The sequence below is a fragment of the Mauremys mutica genome, chromosome 25 (assembly GCF_020497125.1).
Source record: "Mauremys mutica isolate MM-2020 ecotype Southern chromosome 25, ASM2049712v1, whole genome shotgun sequence".
Classification (NCBI taxonomy): Eukaryota; Metazoa; Chordata; order Testudines; family Geoemydidae; genus Mauremys; species Mauremys mutica.
The window spans coordinates 146,038-159,741 of record NC_059096.1 but is presented as its reverse complement, the minus strand read 5'-3'; the positions used below and the strand labels follow the sequence as shown (position 1 = coordinate 159,741).

Sequence of the window (13,704 nt, the reverse complement as noted above, 5' to 3'; positions counted from 1 at the left end):
TGTTGCTTTGGTCTGCATTGTCTGAACAAACCTAATCTAGACTGTAAACTCTCTTGGGTAGAGACTGGTCTCAATATCTGTGCCTTGCACAGGGCTGAGTACATTGTCACAAATAATCATAACAAAAGAATGTATGACATAACTTGCAAAAAAAATCTCATTTCTTTAGACAGTGCACTGAATCTGGTTATTTTATTAAAACAAACTAGATATTCCCCCTACTAACCTTTGCAGATTAATTACCGGTATATAATGCCCTGTAGAGGGTGAATTACTGTATGTGGAAAATGTTCCTTATAATTAAGTCTGTCATGCTATGTTAAGCCAATTTATTTTATTTAAATCCCTAGAAAATATTGTTTTCAATCCTTTTTTAAACTTTCTTTTTTCTACATAGCTCCAATAACAAGCCATCAAGGTACAATCATTTGAATAACCTTCCTCATTTTCCAATATCAAATTAAGCATTAATGCAGGCAAAGGTTATGTATTAGATAAAACCAAGTGGTCTCATTAATGTCAATGGGACTATTCATGTGCCTGAGGCTTAACATACGGTATGCTTTAAGCACTTTGCTGGGTCACACCCAGAGCGCTCAGCACCTTGCAGGATTGAGCTCTAATGTTGTCCAGTAGTCCCCCTGGCCCAATATCCTGCCTCTTATAGCATCAATAGTGAATGCTAAGAGTTTCCTCCAAGTTATATTTTGTTTGTTGGGATGCAGACTTCATTGTTACAATTTATAAAGTGGGTATGATGCATGATCTGTCCAAATGATATAGGTGTTACCATAGCAAGTCACCAGCCACTTTGTTTTAAATCTAACTTTCTCTTTCACTTGCAATAATGATATCCTGTTTGGCATTCTCATTATAGTATTTCTTCTGTTTTAGTTTGCTGGCATATTGCTGCTTGTAACTACTTAAGGCTCAGTTGTCTGACAGGTACCAAGTTTTTTGCTCTGCCCATAATTTTCAGAACTGGTGACCTAATAAAGAATTGTGATACACATTGTGATATTCTTACAATGCTATATATTGATTCTAGCCTCCTGCTGTAAGTATTATGAAATTTCATCTGTAGAGAAATCCATCATATGCAACAATTTCATCTCTACAGTACCCACAAAAAAGCATGGTTGGAAGTGACTGGGCTTTTTCTATAGGTCATCAATCTAAATTTATTCTCTGAGGTTGTTGTAAGGCTCAGCTGAGGCATTTTGTGTTTCTTGTTTTAGCTTCTCAAATACTGTTCTGGAAATGGGTTGTATGAGTTTTTACGTCAAACTCCTTTAAAAACAGGTCTGGTATAAGAAGGCCTTTCCAGGCCCAAATTTCAGATTGGACAAGGAGTTAAGTGATAATTGTTTTAAGTCTAGGCAGCGTTTTGTGCAATAATTTCTGTATTGTGATTTATAATGGTTTATGATCGGTTTCTACCTAGCCTTATTTTTCCCATAAACATTCATGAAACAGCTCACTACCTAAAAAAATTGCTAGCTTTTCTTTTCAATATGGGCACAGTTCTGTTTTAGGTTAGCCAGGGCATTAGAAGCAAGTGCTTGATCTTGCAGGACAGGCCCCTTACCCATGTCAGTTTACATCAACTCAGAGTATTTGACTGAAGATGTGACTGTAACAAGTTATTTTCATTCCCAAAAGCTCTTGTTTTGCCAATCATCTTTTTGTTATTCTGAACTATCCTCACTCAGCATTGTGAGTGGAGCACTTAGCTGTAACAAATTTGGGATCAATACGCTTAGATGAACATGCCCACGAATCTTTGAGGTTTCTTTGTTTTGGAGTCTTCATTTGTACAGTTGCCGCCACCTTTCTTGGGCCCAACCAAACTCCTTTGTTGCAGGGTGTATGTTCTACCCATTCAGTGAAATCTGGAATTTATTTCCTATTCAGTTTCAGATTCTTCTCTTTGGCATGCTGCAGAACATTTTGCAGCCTCTCATTGAGGTGCTGTTACAGAGTGTGGGGGAGTCAGGGCCCTGCACCCCCCACTTCCTGTGATTCACCGTGACTCTCAGCCAGCCAGTAACACAGAAGGTTTATTAGCCGACAGGAACACAGTCCCAAGCAGGGCTTGTAGGTACAGAGAACAGGACCCCTCAGCCAGGTCTCTCTGGGGGGCAAGGAGCTTAGACCCCAGACTTGGGGTTCCCTACCTCTTCCCAGCCAGCCCCAAACTGAAACCAAAACCCCTCCAGCCGGCTCTGCCCCTCCTTCTCTCCCCTCTCCCTTTGTCCAGCTTCCCGGGGCAAAGGTGTCGACTCGCCCCACCCCCCTTCCTGGCTCAGGTTACAGGCTCAGGTACCGTCCCTCACCTGAAGTCACCCCCTGCTCTCCCATCCCCCATGCAGACAGTCCCAGTAAAAGTAGAGACATTCCCAGGTCAATCCACCCCACTCCCTACTGTGTCACAGGTGCTAATCAATTTCACTCCAAATTAGTAAAGTTTCACATAGTGTATATAAACTAGCAGGTTCAAATATATACTGTATTTTGTACATATCTATCCAAGAGTACTTTACAAATTAAAATTATAACTGATATCAATGAGACAAGGTGTGTAAAGTAATATATTTTATTGGACCAACTTCTGTTGTTGAGAGACGAGCTTTCCAGCTTATACAGAGCTCACCTGTGTAAACTGGAACGCTCATCTCTCTCACCAACAGAAGTTGGTCCAATAAAAGATATTATCTCACCCGCTTTGTCCCTCTACTCTCCTGGGACCAACACAGCTACAAGAATACTGCATACAACTGATTTCAATAACACTTTAATATTAGCTATAAAATGCAGTTAAAATACTGAGTGCAAAAAAAGAACTTCTAACCTCTACATTAGAAAATTGATATTTTGAGCATTACCCTAACTACTGACTCAAAATGTTTTATATATAGATCATTGCTTTTGCCGTAAACAGGAACCTAAAAATTTACAAGATCTTTTGAATTTTGAGGGCTGAACAAAATAATATCAGTTCAATTCAACTCTGATGTAGGAACTAGTAATATAGCAAGTCACTTTTTCTGCTCAAGCAGTATTGAACATTTGGAGCTAAATTCTATGCTTGGGTACATTAGTGTAATTCATTGACTGAACAATTTTCATAGTCCATGGTTTGAGGTTCTGTCAGTTGCCATTGTTAATTACTGGGCAGTGTTTACATTTTAACCAGCGTCTGCTGACTTTCAGAATACAGCACAAAAAAAGTTCAGGTTCGGGTTTTTTTAATAGTAAGGAAGTTGTTTATTTGGGATGTCAAGTTTAGGCAGCAGGGTATGTGGCTATTGTTACTCATGGATATTGCCAGTATAATTAGATTTAGACGACTAAACTTTATAACACTCAAAGTTTTTTGAGAAACACCAATAATGACTGCTCTTCTTGGAGCAGACAGTCCTGGAACGCACAAGGGGGAGAGGCAATTCATGATGTAGGCCTAAGTGGAGCACAGGATCTAGTCCAAAAGGTGAATACAGCTGAACCACTCAGTAATAGCGACCATAATAAAATTAAATTTAACAGCTGGGGTGGGGGGTGAAACCCACCACAGTGGCATTTAACCTCAGAAATGTGAACTACACAAAAATGAAGATGCTAACTAAATGGAAATTAAAGGGAACACAAGAGTGAAAAGCTTGCAAGTGGCAGGGAAACTTTTTAAAAGCATCATAATAGAGGCTCAAATTAAATGTATACCTCAAATTAAAAATAATAGTAAGAGGACAAAGGCCGCAATGGCTGAACAACAGAGTAAAAGAAGCCATTAGCAGCAAAAAGGCATCCTTTAAGTCAAATCCTACTGAGGAAAATAGAAAGGAGCATAAACTCTGACAAGTCAAGAATAATTATGCAGGCCACAAAAGGATTTGAAGAGCAACTAGCCAAAGACTCAAAAACTAACAGCAAATTTTTGTTAAGTACGTCAGAAGCAGGAAGCCTGCCAACAATCACCAGGGCCAATGGATGATCAAAGTGCTAAAGGAGCACTCAAGAAAGACAAGGCTATTGCAGAGAAGCTAAATGAATTCCTTGCATCGGGTCTTCACTGCAGACGATGGGAGGAGGATTCCCACACCTTAGTCATTCTTTTTAGATGACAATAGGTGTCAACAGAGGAGGTTTGGGAACAAACTGATACATTTGTTATCAGCAAATTAAAGAAGTATGGATTGGCTAAATGGACTATAAGGTGAATTGAAAGCTGGCTAGATGGTCGAGCTCAACAGGTAGCAATCAATGGCTTGATGTTTAGTTGGCAGCCAGTATCAAGTAGAGTGTTCCAGGGGTTGGTCCTGGGGCCGGTTTTGTTCTACATCTTCATTAATGATCTGGATGACGGGATGGATTGCACCCTCAGCAAGTTCGCAGATGACACTATGTTGCATCGCAGAGGAGCAGGGACAGAGTCTGACAACCCATGTGATCATAAGCAGAGAGTACTTTATTCATTTCCAGCATGCTCTTATATCCCATTATGACAAGCAATCAGACAGTTGCTAATTGGTTAATTAAATATACACAGCCGCAGCTGTAACCCCATCCTAATTAACATCCTACACACCTGTTTGACTTATCATCCTATTTACAGTTAGCTGGCCGATGAGAGCGCGCCCAAGGTCAGCCCTTTATACACAATTCCCCGCGTTATCGGCTCGTCCCAGAAGCCTAAACAATCTCAGCATTTCACATTCTATTCCCAACACTTCCCCCCTCCACCCAAAATCAAAAAGGAGGGGGAAAAAAAGGGATAAAAACATTAGCAAAACATTTCCAACTTATAACAACATAACACCACAATCTATCACAAACCAAAATTAAAACTTTATAAAGCCAACCTATATAACCATGCAATTCTTAACATAACCCCAACAACACCAAACAAAAACAAAGCACAACAAATAAATGGTGTAAATTCTACAGGATTCCCCCCTACTCAATAGCACACCAACTTGTGGCAAACTTCTATTACCAAATCATCCCTCAGATGTCAGGCGATCAAACTGACACTGAGGGAGGGGGGGTCCTAAAAAAAAACACAACATAAACCACATTAAACGCAAAAGACAATTCTGGCCAGAAAAAAAACAAACAAACACCACAAAACAAAACAAAAAACACATAACATAAATTTAACTCTGTAAATAAATGCATGGTACATAAAATGCTATGCAGCTAACACCAATTTTCTTAATATCTAAAAAACAAAACAAAACTACCCCTACTGGGCAAGCAATCATTACATACAATATACAAATACCCTTAGTACCATCAGGCAAAAAAAAGGAAAATTACATCATCAATTAAATCATTTACAGTAATACAATTGCATCCTGACTTACTTCTAAATTCAACTGCTATTCCCTCCAGCAACCACAGAGTTAACTTTGTACTCTGCCTAACATTACTCGCTAGTAGTTAATTACCTTTTCTATCAACTACACCCTCAAGGTTATCAACCAGTATTCCAAGCTTGTTGTCTGTTGCCCGCCGCCTGGGCCCGATCCTTTTTTCTTCTTCAAGTTCTCTATCTATTGCGTGCCTGCCTGGGCCCGATCCAAAGCACTTTACATAAAGGTATTTTGGGTCACATAAATTCAAAGCCATTCTCCCAAATTTCCTAGATTTATGCCTACAACACTAAGCTGGGGGAGAGGTAGGGGTTAGGCTCCAGAGGGTAGGGTTAGGCTCCAGAGTGACCTAGACAAATTGGAGGATTGGGCAAAAGAAATCTGATGAGGTTCAACAAGGACAAGTGCAGAGTCCTGCACTTAGGACAGAAGAATCCCATGCACTACTACAGGCTGGGGACCAACTGGATAACCGGCAGTTCTGCAGAAAAGGACCTGGGGATTACAGTGGACGAGAATCTGGATATGAGTCAAAAGTGTGCCCTTGTTGCCAAGAAGGCTAATGGCATATTGGTCTGCATTAGTAGGAGCATTGCCAGCAGATCAAGGGAAGTGATTATTCCCCTCTATTCGGCACTGGTGAGGCCATATCTGGAGTATTGCATCCAGTTTTGGGTCTCCCACTAGAAAGGATGAGGACAAATTGGAGAGAGTCCAGCGAAGGGCAACAAAAATGATTAGGGGGCTGGGGCACATGACTTATGAGGCAAAGCTGAGGGAACTGGGCTTATTTAGTCTGCAGAAAAGAAGAGTGAGGGGGAATTGATTGCAGGCTTCAAACTACCTGAAGGGGGTTCCGAAGAGGATGGAGCTCAGCTGTTCTCAGTGATGGCAGATGACAGAACAAGGACCAATGGTCTCAAGTTGCAGTGGGGGAGGTTTAGGTTGGATATTAGAAAAAACTATTTCACAAGGAGGGTGGTGAAGCACTGGAATGGGTTACCTAGGGAGGTGGTGGAATCTCCATCCTTAGAGGTTTTTAAGGTCAGGCTTGACAAAGCCCTGGCTGGGATGATTTAGTTGGGGTTGGTCTTGCTTTGAGCAGGGGGTTGGACTAGAACCTCCTGAGTGCAGTTATATAATGTGATGCCTTGTTTGGTGCTTAAATACCACAGTGACAGGTGTCTTAAAATAGCCAGTAAACCAGATAACTCAAAAGAGATATAAACACATAAAAGAAGTGAAATTGCAAGAAACCAAGCACCTAGTCTTATAAAATCTGACACCTGTCAAACAGGGCATGAGTCTTTAAGATCGTCCGATAACACTAAAATGAACTGCTCAGTTTATTTTTAGCATAATCTAACTAATTTCCCCTTAATGCAGGCACCCTCTATAATTTTAAGCCTTCAATTATATTTTAATTAGCTCAGCCTCTTGCAGTCTCTGTGGAAACCGGATTAGGAATTAAACGGACCGGTATTGCTACTTTCCTTTCATCTCAGCACAAGCACGTTTCTGTTGCCTCTTTGTAGCTGAGGAGGTCCCCCGGCTGGTTTGAAATAAACAAGAGTAAAAAATCCAGCCCACTTGCCCCGGGCGTTCCATCTTTGTTTTCACTTGCGGAATTCCTCAGCTCTTTGGGCAGATTAAGTCGGCCCTCTGCATGGAGAGCTGCTCGATGCATCCCTCCCAGACCCTGATTACCAAGCTGAGCGAGGATGAGCCTGGCCCGATGTCATGCTGCTCCCCTGAGGCAGCAGAAATGCCCCCAAGACGTGGCATAGGCAAGAACCATCACAACCCTCCCCCAGTGAGAAGCCGGAGCCCCTCCGTGCAATCGCTCAGGTCCAGGTATGTGTCCTCCCCGCGCCTCCAGCGCCATGTGCCCATCCTCCCTCCGAGCTCCCAGGCATCTGTCCCTACAGCGTCCGGAGCTTGTAGGTGGAGCGAGGGCCAAGCGGGAGCCAGCCTCCCCGAGCGGGGCATAGGTAGCGGCCCGGCCCGGCCCCACGGAATTCCCCGCCAGTGCCTTTGCTGGGGACTGGCGGAGCGGAGCGCGCTACGGCCGCGGTCACAGGGACATGCAGCCGCAGCCGCCCGGGGTTGTTACCTGCGGGACCCGGAGCTGGCTGCCGGCCGCGGCCGGGACTCCGTGCTCAGGCGGCGGGCTGCCTCCCGTGGTGAGAGGAGCAGATCCCCCGTGTCTGCGTCCCTCCAGCCCCGTGCGCGCCTCGCTCATGCGCCCCTAGAGCACTGGAGCTGCACGCACCGCCTCCATCCCTTCCCCTTCCTCCGGGGGGGTTGGCTGGGAAGCTGGTTAACCCCCCCCCCCCCCCCGGTCCCTTTGTGTGGCTGCGCGGATTAAAGGAGAACACAAGCCTCAAAGGGGGAGAAGGGGGCGCCAGCCCCGCCCAGATGTGCGGCCTCAGGGCATGCCCCGGGGTTCCTGTAGGAAATGGTGCCAGCCCACAGCGCCATCCGGCGGGCACAGAACCCGCCGCCTCCTTCCCCAGGGAAATAGGGCAGAGCTAAGAACCTGGGTTTGTGAGTGAACTGGGCCCTGCTTTCACCTCTTGTAGCCATGGGTGAATTGAAGCCACTAATAATGCAGGCTTTCAATCTGTTCAGTGTTCAGATATAAGGGATCCCTTCAACATGGAGTCCCTAGGGGTACAATGGGATCATAATAATGTTTACATTTCTCTCTGGTTTTCCCTTTCAATTGTTGTTTGGTGGTTCAAAACTTCCCAAAACATTCAGCTTTCTGCAGGAAATTTCCCAGGCCTAGGCTCTTTCTGAAGGTGACTATGGAAAACATGAATGGAGACAACATACACTTTTATCACTAGAAAAATTTGACTTAAAATTATTTTTGTTGTGGTTACACTTTAGAAGGCTCATTCAGGGAGCAAAGTTCCATTGTTTTGGGTGCTATACACACACAAGAGTTCTTGTGCCAACAAATTTATAATTTGTATAATATGACAAGAAATAACAGCTGGAGAAATTCAAAACAGATGAGTTGGGAGGACAAGGTAATAGTGAAACAATGTTATTTGGTGCAATAGGAAGCAGTTATGGCATATCATGGCTTAAGCATTGTCAGATATATTGGAGACATCACGGCAAAGTTTTAAGGAGGGATTTAAAAGATGATATAGTGGCTTTCTGGATTTTTACTGGGAGCTACTCCCATGGCAGAATGTACTAAAGGGCTTGAGGGAAAACTGATTGCATTTGGCAACACCAGAAAGGAAAAAGTTTCAGCAATCAAGATATGAGCTGATGAGGACTTGAACTAGAGCTTTTAGCTGTATGTGAGGGGAGAAAACAGGAGTGAATTTCATTCTAAGCAAAGGAAGGCTGTACCAGACATGTCTGCATGGCTTATGCAGCTCTTGAACTCGGGCATCTCCTAAAGCAGGAGTTCTCACAAGAAAAATTTTGGTGGCCTTAGAGTGCAACCAACTCCTGCTGGTCATCTCTCTAAAATACTTAATTAACTTTAGGAAAAATAAATATATATGCATGTGTACATGTCCAAATCATTGTAATTTATGTAGGGCTTTTTTTTTGTTTGCAGACTCAGTAATAAAAATAATGTACAGTTGTCTCTATTCTTTACTGGACCTAAACAGAATAGAAACAAAATAAAGTATGTTGCATGTTCTTGTTTTTTTGTTTTGTTTTGTTTTTTGGTTGCTTTTTAAAAAACTTACTAGCTAGTAAGTCTGCTTCTGTGAAAACTGATATCTGTATGTTTGTTAATATCACTTTTCACAGCAGACTTACTAGCTAGTTGGGAAGCAGTAAAAAGTGATAACAAACATACAAATATCGCTTTTCACAGCAGACTTACCCAGCAAGCGAGGGACAAATTAAGGCCTGGATGGAGAGGTGCATAGAGAGACAGTGGGGACTAGGGCAATGGGGGTGGAGGGGCGGGTGAGCCCAGGGTCAGAGCGAAAAGCCCCATGACCGGAGCCCACCACCCCAGGGCTGAAGCCAGAAGCCTGAGCCCCACTGCCCTTGGAAAGGTGGGGAACTCACACTGGCTGCCTGCTCCTCTGGGTTTGGAGAGTCACCATGTTAGAGAAGCCTCCAGGGCTGTTCTTATTTAAATTGGGAACTGCATCAACTCATAAGCCAGCCCAGAATCCTGGAGATAGAAATGTGACAAAGCCATGTTTGTTCCTTTCATCCCCAGCGGCAAAATCTAGTCTCACTCGTTCCAAAATTTAGTCTGAGTTCAGGGGAATGATTTTCTGTTGAGATAATACAGAAAGGCTAGCTATTTGCTCCTTTGAAATATTCAAGATACTTGTATATTTATGTATCAGAGGGGTAGCTGTGTTAGTCTGGATCTGTAAAAGCAGCAAAGAGTTCTGTGGCATCAAACGTATGCTCCAATATGTTTGTTAGTCTATAAGGTGCCACAGAATTCTTTGCCACTGTATATTTCTGGCAGTGTTCTATGTGTGAAGGACTCTGCCATTATACTTGTTTTCCTCTTTACATAGTTTTACTATTTAAACCATTTAAATATACCATGGGCAAAATCCTGCTTGCCTTATCCACACAAAGCGACCCAATAAAGTTAATGGGACTACTGGTAAGAGAAAAGCAAGCAAGATTTTGGCCCTGATTTATTAGTTTTTAAAGAGATTTGGGAACAATTATCCAATTTGAATTTCTTGCAATACTGGGTGGCTTGCACTTTTTCTACCCTTGTTTTTGTATATTTGTTTTAAAGACTTCATAATTTTCTATAGCTATCAGTCATTCATCTCTGGATAATATCTGGCATCATTCTAAAGTGGCTCTTACTAATGTACATTGTTCATGTCTGGGTAGATGTAAAATAAGCCACGAGTCAACAAGATTCACAAAGTCTTAGAATGTTTTGTGTGGTCAGCACACTTTCACAATAAAGTAGCCCAATGACTTAAAGAAATTGAAGGGACAAAAGATCATTCCATTAATTAGTTCTGGTTTTATTAGAATACGTAAGTCTGATGTTGTTTCACTCAGAATAACAGTCTATTTCTGTACATAAATAGGGGATCTCCACCATAGGAGCTGAGCTGGCTTCCCTTTTATAGGCCATTTAGTCTTCCATAAATATCCTTCTTCATCTGAGAGTACCTGTTGGGCTTTCCTTTTACTAAAAAGAAATGGTAGCTTTCTGGAAAGTGCTCCAATCCTCCACAGTCCCCAAATGGGGAGGGGAATTAAGAATTTCAGTTTCTGGGAGGAAACCTACCTATAAAACCAAACCAGTAAAAGGCCTTGTGCCACATCTTCAATTTGGTTGGTTCTGTTATAAAGACTATTGTGATTTAAAGCAGTGGTGGCCAATCTTTCAGCCTGAAAAGGTTAAAGAGTATCAGGGGCCAGCCTGCAGTAAAGCCAGCCTCCTGACAACCCAATAAGTGTAGCTGGCCCTGATAGAAGCTGTCTGATTTATTGCACCATCTGATTGGCTGCAGGAGTCTGCAGAACTCAGTAGCAGCCACAGTCTAGTGACTGCTTAATGTATTCAAAACTGTAGCTGTGTTTGGTCTTTTCCCTGTGCTACTGTCTCTCGCCCCCGCCCCAGTGCCTTCCTGATGTCTGGCTCAGATTGTGGCTCCACCTTCTGAGTGTGACTGCAGGTAACCCTTTGGGTTAGGCTTTTGTTTCTGACTCCTGGCTTGGACCCTCAGCTATGCCTCCTGGGAGTCAGATTAACCCTTCAGATTAGGCTTTGGACTCTGACTCTAACTTTTAGTTGTGCTCCTGGACCAGTTCTAAGTAGCAGGCTAAATTCTTGCACCAACCATTAGGCAAGACTGCCCATAACTTGGCCACTGACAAAGCACTGTAATCAGCAAAGTCAGATTTTTTTGCTCCTCTCACAAGATACAAAGACTCATCTGGAAATTTGCTGCAGAGTCCTTGGTGGATATACGAGCACCATAGCTGACCCCTACATCTCTAGGGCTTCTGATACAGGGGGCATATTAGAGGGGCCATAAATAAAACAGCTAGAGTGTAATGCTTCCGGGTCTCCTTGACTAGTGTATGCTACCAAGGGAATGGTAGCTGGCTGGCTCATATCAGAGCAGTCTAGAGACAGCTCTAAATTGGACTGGGCCAGAGAACCGGGGAGCTGTAAATGGTGGTTAGTTCTCCAGTTATCCTCTGCTGGGTTACCCTGAAGGGCTGTGCAGAAGAGGATGAGGAGTCTTTTGCTAGGAGGTCCTCTAGGTTCAGGGAGAGCCAGTCAAGCACCTCTCAACAGGGCCGGCTCTACAGTTTTCGCCGCCCCAAGCAGTGCGCCGAATTGCCGCCCTGGGCCTGGGGGGCGGGGGGGGGCAGTCCCTGTGCCCTTAGGGCGGCAGGCGCGTTTCCGCCCGGGACAGCTAAACATAGAAGCTGCGGCCGAATTGCCCTCACTGCGGAAACGCGCCTGCCGCCCTAAGGGCACACGGACTGCCCCCGCCCTCTGCGGCGGCAATTCGGCGCACTGCTTGGGGGCAAAACAAGGGGGACTGCCGCCCCTTGCAGAATGCCGCCCCAAGCACCAGCTTGGCATGCTGGTGCCTGGAGCCGGCCCTGCCTCTCAAGCAAGGAACCAGGCAATGGTTTAACTAGACTAGAGCTACTCTCCTGCCTGCCTTGCAATGCCCCAGGTGGCCAGTAGGGCGCTACTGAACAGCCTGGAAAGAACTGACAGCCGCAGCCGAGAGCTCCTAAAGCTGCTGCAAGAGACTGGAGACCGTGCTGGGGCTGATTTAAATACTTTAGGTTTAAAATCACAAGGTGCAGCTACGGGAGGCCAATTCTAGTTCACAACCGAATACCGATTTTCTAAGTCACAACTTATTCCATCATTGCATAGGTTGGACACCACTGAATAAAGTCTTTAAACTGAGTGTCTGACACTCTCTTGGTTGTGTAGCAATTAGTAACCAAAAATCAAGCAAGTCTATGGTAGTCTGTTCGCTATCTCTAAGTTTTATCATCCCTTTCATTCCTTACGAACCCATCCTCTGTCAAAGAACCCACCCTCATGCTTATATGTAAGTAAAATCGTTTACTAAATATGTCAACACTCCTAAATAGTTTGAAACATATCTCTCCAAGACTACTGCATCTGCCAACACTGTTCTAGGTAAATAATGTTTAAATGTGTTGGGTTTGCATTTGCTGTCAGCTAGGGTAGAACTAAAATAACTTTGTTCTTACTGATAACGTTAGGGATGCCTTTCCCACTCCTCAAATAAAAGCTCCCAATGGAATTCCTGGTTACAGCCATCCCCTTTAAGACTTCAGGAATAGACAGATTGACTCGCAACAGAACAGTAATTAGGAAATGTGTTCTGTGCCTGTTAGTTTGTTGCACGCTTTCCCCTAGCAAACGAGAAATGTCTCTAGGCAATGGGACTCCCCTGGATTAGATGCAGCTCAGAGAACTGCTGTTACTAGGGAGAACAGGACAGAGCTGTTCCCTTTGTGGAAACCGGATGTATTTCTAATGTACGGATAGGCGTCTGGCACCATTGGCACGTGTTACAATAATGCTAGTAGCTGTAGTAATAAGAGGTTTGTGCATACTATTCTGTTAATTTGAAATTCTGCTAAAACAGTACCAGATTAACATCCTTTTTGATACTGACACCTGCAGTGCATGGAGAGAAAGTGCGCCGTGCCGGACTCCTGCCTCAACCTCAGCAGGATTCACAAACGAGCTGTTACCCAATCTGGTGAAAAGACAGGTGGTGATAATACTGCTGCCCCCCTTAAACTCAGTAACCCAGCGTTAGAGCATCACCTGGCATGTGGGAGACCCACTAGGTTCAAATTCTGTCTCTGCTTGATGTGGAGCAGTGATTCGGACCCAGGTCTCCTATAGTCCATGAGAATGACCACTATAATGTATTTTAGGGTGGGTTTCTCTCATTCCTTCCTGTTGGAACCGTTCTGCAGTGTATAAATTAAATATTCGTTGGAGAAGGGACGGGGAGCTGGTGAAAGAACGTAAACACTTTCCCTCTGCTAGAAATGTCATTTGACAAAAGCTGCTGAGTTCCTGTTAGCTGTTAATGATTTTTGGTCACCATCTGTTTGACTTGAAGTATATACAGTCAGAGTCCTGGGTAAATGGCTGCCTATACTAGATCTAAACTTCTGTGTCTTCCAATGATGGAAAAATGCATTTATATTCAGTGTGTTATATATTCAAATCACAGATAAAGCCACGAAAATTTATAATTTTCCATACAGTAAGATCAGAAAGGGGGATTTTTCTTGCTTCTGTTCCAGCCTCCCTGTTCTAGTATTCAGA

At 43.7% G+C, this 13,704-nt stretch overlaps 1 protein-coding gene across 1 annotated transcript in view; it reads right to left on the bottom strand.

Moving 5' to 3' along the window:
* MPP3 (MAGUK p55 scaffold protein 3) overlaps positions 1–7,588 on the bottom strand; it is a 48,860-nt gene extending 41,272 nt beyond the window's left edge. Inside the window, exon 1 of the mRNA XM_044999653.1 lies at positions 7,486–7,588. The gene's annotated coding sequence lies outside the window, so the exon portion shown is untranslated. The remainder of the gene's footprint in view (positions 1–7,485) is intronic.
* Between the last annotated feature and the right edge of the window lie 6,116 nt (positions 7,589–13,704).